The 8040-nt window shown below is 35.7% G+C and overlaps 1 pseudogene; it reads left to right on the top strand.

Annotated features, from left to right (window-relative positions):
- The first annotated feature begins 976 nt into the window (after positions 1-976).
- Positions 977-2050, top strand: LOC117704129 (cathepsin B-like; annotated as a pseudogene).
- Positions 2051-8040: the final 5990 nt, after the last annotated feature.

An 8040-nucleotide genomic window follows, 5' to 3' on the forward strand; every position in this document is an offset into this window, starting at 1 on the left:
ATGGTTAAGACCATTGACTGCTCCTCCAGAGGACCCAATCTATTCTTCCAGAGGACAGAAGTGTTTTTCCAAGAACCCACATGGTAGTTCACAGACACTTATAACTCTAGTTTTTTGGGATCAGACAGTCTTCTCTGGCCTCCACAATCACAGAATATACATACGTATAGATATATGCGTAGACAAACCACTCACAGCATAGAATTAAAGTAAATAAACCTAAAACATTTATCAACCTCTTTTACTAAAAAGTGCTTCATCCTATGAAAAACCTATCCTGTTCTTTTTTACATCATCTCATTTTCTGTTTGTTTTTGTAATGTAAATTGTGTAAATAATTTAAAATCACAATTTATATAAACTATTTATTTAACATATAAGAAGATTGATGGACAATAAAAATAGGAACTGTCCAAAATTAAAACAATAGTGATACATTAAACACAACTGCATCTCAAAAATGTTAAGTATCTTATAGGGTCTACTGCTTATATACTACTTACTATTTTACTGCTTAATATTACTTACTCTGTAGCAGTATTTATATGATATTCGAAAAAATAAAAGACAAAATTGTAGTTAAGTTTAAGCACTTCTTTGAGTACCTGTAACAAACCACAAAGAAATTTTTTGAATACTAGGATATTTTTGTCATGATTATCCTGGTTATATTGCACATATGTCTATGTGTATAAATTAATCTGGCCATGCTTATTAAATGTGTGCGTTCTATTTTATCTTAATTATACTTCATTATTCACTCTTGGTGTTATCTATGATTAAAGTCTTCATCTGACTTTATTAAAATACCAAAACTCAAGATCTGAAGACAATGTCTTTTAAATTGTGAAACTATGTGAGCTGTTTAGGTACTTAGGGGTGCACAGGAGAGTTCAGGAGTAGCTCCGTTCAGCTCTGCAGCTGCGGGCCCAGACTGTCGTGCTGCGATGGGTAAGTGTAGGACCCAGCTTCCAGGATGTGGTGGTCCTTGAGCCCTATCTCTTGCTTTCTGGCACTGACCTGTGCCTATGACAAGCCTTCTTTCTACCCACTGTCGAATGACCTGATTAGCTATATCAACAAGCAGAATACAGCATGGCAGGCTGGACACAACTTCTACAATGTTGACATAAGCTATCTGAAGAAGTTGTGTGGTACAGTCCTGGGTGGACTCAAGCTACCAGAAAGGGTTGGGTTCTGTGAGAACCTAAATCTACCTGAAACCTTTGATGCAGGGGAACAGTGGTCAAACTGCCTGACCATCGAACAGATTAGAGATTAGGGGTCGTGGGGCTCTTGTTGGGCATTTGTGATAGTGAAAGCCATTTCTGACCGAATATGCATTCATACCAATGGCCGAGTCAACGTGGAGGTGTCTGCTGAGGACCTGCTTACCTGCTATGGTATCCAGTGTGGGGACGGCTGTAATGGTGGCTATCCCTCTGGAGCATGGACCTTCTGGACGATAAAAGGCCTGGTTTCTAGTAGAATCTACAATTCTCATGTAAGTTGTTTGCCATACACCATTCCTTCCTGTGAGCGTCATGTTAATGGTTCTCGTCCTCCCTCCCCTCTCTCCCCCCCCCCCGCCCCCCGTGCACTGGAGGAGATACTCCCAAGTACAAGAGCTGTGAGGCTGGCTACTCCCCATTCTATAAAGACAATAAGAATTATGGGTGCACTTCTACAGCATGTCTGACAGCAAGAAGGAGATAGTGGTGGAAATACACAAAATTGGCCCAGTGGAGGTTGCCTTCACTGTGTTTGCTGACTTCTTGTGTTACAAATCAGGAGTATACAAGCATGAAGCCGGTGATATGATGGGTGACCACGCCATCTGCATCCTGGACTTGAGGTGTGTGCCTGTGTGTGTGTGTGTGTGTGTGTGTGTGTGTGTGTAGTTCCCTTATGGCTGACAGCCAACTCTTGGAACATTGACTGAGGAGATAATGACTTCTTTAAAATCCTCAGAGGAGAGAACCACTGTGGGACTGAATCAGAAGTTGTGGCCTGAATCCCACACACTAACCAGTACTGGGGAAGATTCTAATCTACTGTGACTTGATTATCTAGTCCTTAGGGGCTTTTTCTAAAATTTAGCAACCCAGGCAGGGAGTGAGGCAGACAGTAGAGTCTTTGATTCTTTGAGTTCACCTAATATCCATGATGCTTTCAGCAAGGTTTGGGCAATTGGACAGAGCTGCCTGCCATCAGAGCTTCCCTCCAAGCACTCTGTCCTGTCCCATGAGAGTGATTACAGCCTCCATCCTAACCTGACCCTAGACTAGTGCTGTTTGTAGTACCTGCTCTGTAGTATAGCTCTGCCTGCCTTCCCTCCCACCCCCATCCCAGCATCCCCAGACCCAAGGGCTTTCGCTGCAGGATTTCCAAAAGAATGAACACCAACTTCATGATGAGAGGACAATGCCACCTGTCAGCTGCGCCTTGAAGCTAGTCACTTCCAGGTCTGTGGCAGGTATTGATGGTGGCTCAATGCAGTTCTCTGAAGAACACTACCTTTTCAGAAGGCATCTGCATCCATCAACATTGGTAATGTGGCCAGCTCTCCTTGGTCCTGTCCTCAGCCGATGCTTTTTTAATAGGATATTATGCCTTGTCACCTCAACTGAGTATGAAGAGCTGTACTAGTTTTAAAGATCATGTCCTAATTCTTTGGCTTAAAACAAGCTTTGTGGTCACGGTTTGCTGGGTGATCAACAGACATCGCAATAAAGCTAGTCTGGGAAAACCTCCTTTTTGTTGTAGTCATCACTTAACCCTATGAATTTAACAAGGAATGCCTGTGCCAATAAACCAATTCTTCCTCAGTTTGAAAAAATAAATGTGAAACCATGTTATTAAATATTGTTCTTTCATTTGTAGGTCACACTGCTTTTCATATCAACATTAAAATTACATAATTAACATCTTCATCTGAGCTTACCATATTACCTCAATTTTTCTGCCTCAAGTGGATACTACTAAATATTTTGTAATCTTTGTTAATATGTGTCCTGATTATTAATTGTTCTTCCATTTTAAAAAATATTATTTTTGATTACAAATTTATTTAGCTTTCTGAATTGCTCTTGCAATGGGCTTTCTACTCCAGGGATTCTCATGTCCACAATATTTATTTATAATATGGCCTTGTTGTTTAGTAGAATAGCACTCTTAAATAAAAGGGATGGCTGAGGTTTACAGAAGTCAGAAACTAACTCAGAATGAGAGAAAAAAATACATATAAGTAGAGGCCATTGCTGCGATTAGAAAAATAATTAAAGGGGGATGAGAAGGAATAGGCAAAAGAAAGGGGATGGGCAAGAAGATCAAAAAAGGATGTATATATGAAACATCACATGGAAGCATAATATTTTGAGAACTACTTAAAATATAATAACAAAGTGAAACTCTAAATGGAAGTACTCTGCATGAGTAAGTAATGCGGCACACAGAAGTCATAGGTTATTCAGAAACATCACAGTGCTGGGTACTAAACATCTCCCTGTGAATTTTCTGCCAAGAAGGTCTCAGAGCCCTCACCCAAACAATACAGGATACTGTCATTGTTCTTCATTGCCAACCTGCACTGTATGATAGAATCCAGTTGTTGATGATACCACACAATTTGGTTGCAAGGTACAGAGAAATCAGATTGGAATTAAGAGAGAAATTTCCTCCTTGCAGGCTAGTGTTCATTGTACTGGAAGTTGTAATGCAGGTGTAGGGAGTGGGGAGGGGGGGTTCATCAATGGTGTTATCCAGCTCTGAACCCTGAAAACCAAATATCAACACGAAAGGCAACACAAAGCTGGTGTGACTGTTAGGGGTACAAACAACGGCTTTTATTCCAAAAGAGGAAAGCTATGCTTGCTACTATAAACCTTGCCAAAAGCCCATAGCTGTTGTGGAAGTCACAAACCCTCAAACCTTCTACTACACTTTTGCTAAGTGAACATGGTGTGAAGCTGCCTTCAAAAAATTTACGTTTATGCCCCATAGATTAATGCTACATTCAGCTTTGATCAGACAAGTTTCTGCTTATAGTAGGCAATGGTTAATGCAGACTCACAAATAAATGATCAAAGTATTAAAAATAAATGGCTATTGAGTATTCAACTCTAAATGGGACATCCAAATGAGCCGTCCAAGACTCAAGGAACAATAGGAGAGGAGATTGAAATTTTCTAAGAAGTTGATGGTGGAGAAAAATGATGTCTATGTAGCCAAAGCACTTACAAACTCCTATCAGCTGTGGTCACCTGAACAACAAGAGGCTCATCAACATTTTTTCATGGGTGGGATGCATGCCTCATCTCTCTCTGAGGGAATATTGGCAATTAATGGTTGTTAGGGGAGGCGTTTTTCTTTTTTCTTTATTATTATAGGAATTGCTAACTCACCCATGTTTTTTGAAATAACCCCCTACCTTTGCTCATGTTGAACAACCCTAATTAAATGCAACAGGTCATTCAAAAACAACAACAAAACAAGACAAGATGCAAAAAATAAGAGGGAGCTTGCTGGCAAGAAGGGATTTGGTGGTGGTAGAAGCTCTAGGAGAGAGTGTAGTGTAGATGTAAGCAAAGCACATACATGTATAAAATTGTTTATTAATAAAATTATGATATGCATGCAAAGACAAACTAATAAGTTAATATGTTTATCATTTTAGGTATTAAAATATACAAAGGTTGAAAACATGACTGTTAAAAGCACAACTTGTTAAATGTATTTGCAAACCATGCAGTTTATAAAATTTAATTGCAATAATCTGAGAAGTGATGATAAGTAACAAAACAAAAGTTCCATTTCTTGGTCAAAAATATGTGTGCTGAGAAAAAACTCCAGCCTTCACTCAGATGATGTTCTTAGGGAGCTCAACGGTTCTACATAGCATTTCTCAGGCTGACATTAGTTTTGCAAATTTACAAACCATGACCTCACGTAACCACACAAATTTCTTATAGATATAACAGATTCTTACTATGTTTATTTTATTTCTTATCTCAAATGGTGCTTGGAGGTTTTAATGTTCATAGGTTAAACAGCTTCTAAAGTGTTGGTGTGTAGTTGTGGTTAAAAAGAACTTTAAAACAAATAGCAGATTTTTAAGCAGTTTTCTGTAACAACAACAACAACAAATTCCCCAGAGGAAATCTCAGGGTAGATGCAGTTACTTCTAATGTTTATCTTATTAGTGACTATTCCATTCATTGTGGAGAAATAAAACCTATTTGGAAGAATATTTTCATGCTCTCTTACTCTAATTTTTAGAAGTCTCTTATGTAAATGTTTTGTGAGGCTTAATATCAAATTTTGTTTCTCATAAAAAATGCATTTGATGATTGTTCATTTGGATAATTTTATAAATTATCTTGGTATTCTATAATGTATGTATCTCCATTTATACAAATTGTTTTATATTCATGTTGAATAGTGCTTATTTTATTTAATAATTTACATGAGAAATGAAAGCTGTTATTCATTAAGTTTTGATTTTATTTCAGTTATGTTCAGGCAGCAAAACCACAGATATAAAGCAGTAGGAAGATGCTGTAGATTTGGCAAAGCCAAGCACCTTTTGATATATAACATATGCATATACACACATATATATGTATATGTACATATATGTACATATATACATATATACACATACATATATATGGATACATATATACAAGAACAATAGATATATTTATGTCACCTTTCTGACATGCAATATTTAGAAACAAGGAATTGACAAGATATACATTAGGATTCACATTTGTAATTAATAGAGACTACTCCTGAAAATGAACTTGATATATTGGATTGATTCATATAAAGCAGAAAGACTTCAGAGAAGAATGGACTAATGCCCGTGACTTTTATCAGGGACTAGAAAACAAGAACAAATTGTCCTAAAGCTGGAAGAATGACTTGCATAATAGAGAAAACAAACTACTATAATCAGAGCCTGCTGAGATGAATCAACTTGTTGTGCCCCCAACCCCCATAACTTGTTATGCCCTGCTTCAGATGGTCGAGTCAATGTTCATAAAGGGGACTGTTCATTACTGGAAGAGCCGGTACACAGGGCTAAGAGAAGAAGAAGGTGGTGTCCTATGTCCTCCATATCAGGTTTTCAATTCTTCCAAGATGGTTGAAATTGGAGAAAAACAAGTTTATTCCTTATTAGAAATTTGAGGTGATATCAGGAAGTAGCGATGATTCATTCCAGATACAAATAGACTGATGTGTTATTCACCAAACTAACAAGCAAAACTTAATGTCTCATTAACTTTAATATTGGCTCTTCATGTAATAAACATAGCTTGCAATGTATAGCTGTAGAATTCCAAAAGTTTTAGGCAATTTTTAATATTTTTTGAATTTTTCATGTATTTATACACATTATACTGGTCATATCTATCCAAAACTATTCCCCTCCAACTGCCCCAGCCCCTACCTTCCCAACTTAGTATTCTCTTTCTGTATTGTTATCAATAATCCTGAGTCCAATTTTATTAAAAAAAAAAACCCAAACCTATATCTACTAATGAAGATGTTATATATAAAAGAAAAAGTAATTGATTCAAATAAGAATGTAATTGATCTTCCACAAATTAGAATGGAAAATTATTAATGTTTCATGGAGTGTCATAAAATCAGTAGGCAGGTTTTCTATGAGGAATATATATACACATATATGTGTGTATATATATGTATATATATACATATATATGTATATGTATACATATATATGTGTATATATACATATATATACACACATATATGTGTATATATATACATATATATGTATACACACACATATGTGTGTGTGGTGTGTGTGTGTTAAAAATATAAGAATTAAAACATATCATGAAAATTATTTCGATATTTTACTTTTGTGCATGTGTCATGACCATATCCTAATAGAATTAAGGTCATGCAAATTGACATTACAATGGTATTAAAATATCCCAAATCATGAAAAATTAGGTACTCAATGTATAAACCATACTCAAAGATGTTATAGAATATATAAATGCACATGTTTAAGCAGTATGTAAATGTTAATTTAAAGTGACTTAGATGTTTATTCTGATTTTAGTTAGAACTTTATATGCTTAATGCTGTATCAGATGACTGTTTCTTGGTTGAATACATAGCATATTTTAAAGTTCCATATATGGTGGATGCTTACAATAGGTGAAAAGTGTGGATATGTGAAAAATTAGGTCCTGATATTGGCTTATTGTATTGTACTTCCACTAAAATCTCTTAGAAAAGTAGGAATAATGTATTGTTCAGATCACACACAATCTGAAACTGATCTTCTGCTAATGGCTAATGTTATTTGACATTTAGTACTAATACAGACTTAGATGCCTTAAGTGCAAAAATTAGTTAAAAATACTCAACAACAAAACAACAACAAAAAATAAGTAAATTAAACTGATCATTAGTTTGCTAGAGCTAAGAAACCAACTAGAATCTATACAAACTATATTTCTAACTTGTCTTATTCCTTTAAAAAAATGTAAATCTCTTGTAGTCCTAAGGGCATCAAATAATAGCAGAATTTTCATGTATGCAATTGAAATAGGAATGGGGAATGCTTACATTTGATCCATGTTAATATTATTTCACACTTAATACGGGTGCATAAATGAAAGATATCACCATCATTTTGTTGGTTTATTTTTTTTTTTATTTCCTCAGTTTAATTAGTCAGTAACTATCAGCTTTTTTTTATCTCAGCCTTCCATAGGTTGATCTTTGGCTGTATATGTTTGTTCAAAATTCCCATAAGAAAACTACCTTGTATGTTACATGGTTGATTTATTTTTATGTGAATTTATCTAAGAATTTATAGCTAGAGGATGTGGTTTAACGATGACCAAAATTAATCAATGTGGCAAAGTATCTTGTTAAAGTCTTTTGATTAGCCAGACACTGAATTGCCAAAGACCAATTGGCTATAACTAAAGACAAAGATGATTTGCTGAAGTGAGTGTTCTAACTTGAAGCTTATAGAGATTCGTTCATTTT

This window comes from Arvicanthis niloticus, chromosome 2, assembly GCF_011762505.2.
Source record: "Arvicanthis niloticus isolate mArvNil1 chromosome 2, mArvNil1.pat.X, whole genome shotgun sequence".
Classification (NCBI taxonomy): Eukaryota; Metazoa; Chordata; class Mammalia; order Rodentia; family Muridae; genus Arvicanthis; species Arvicanthis niloticus.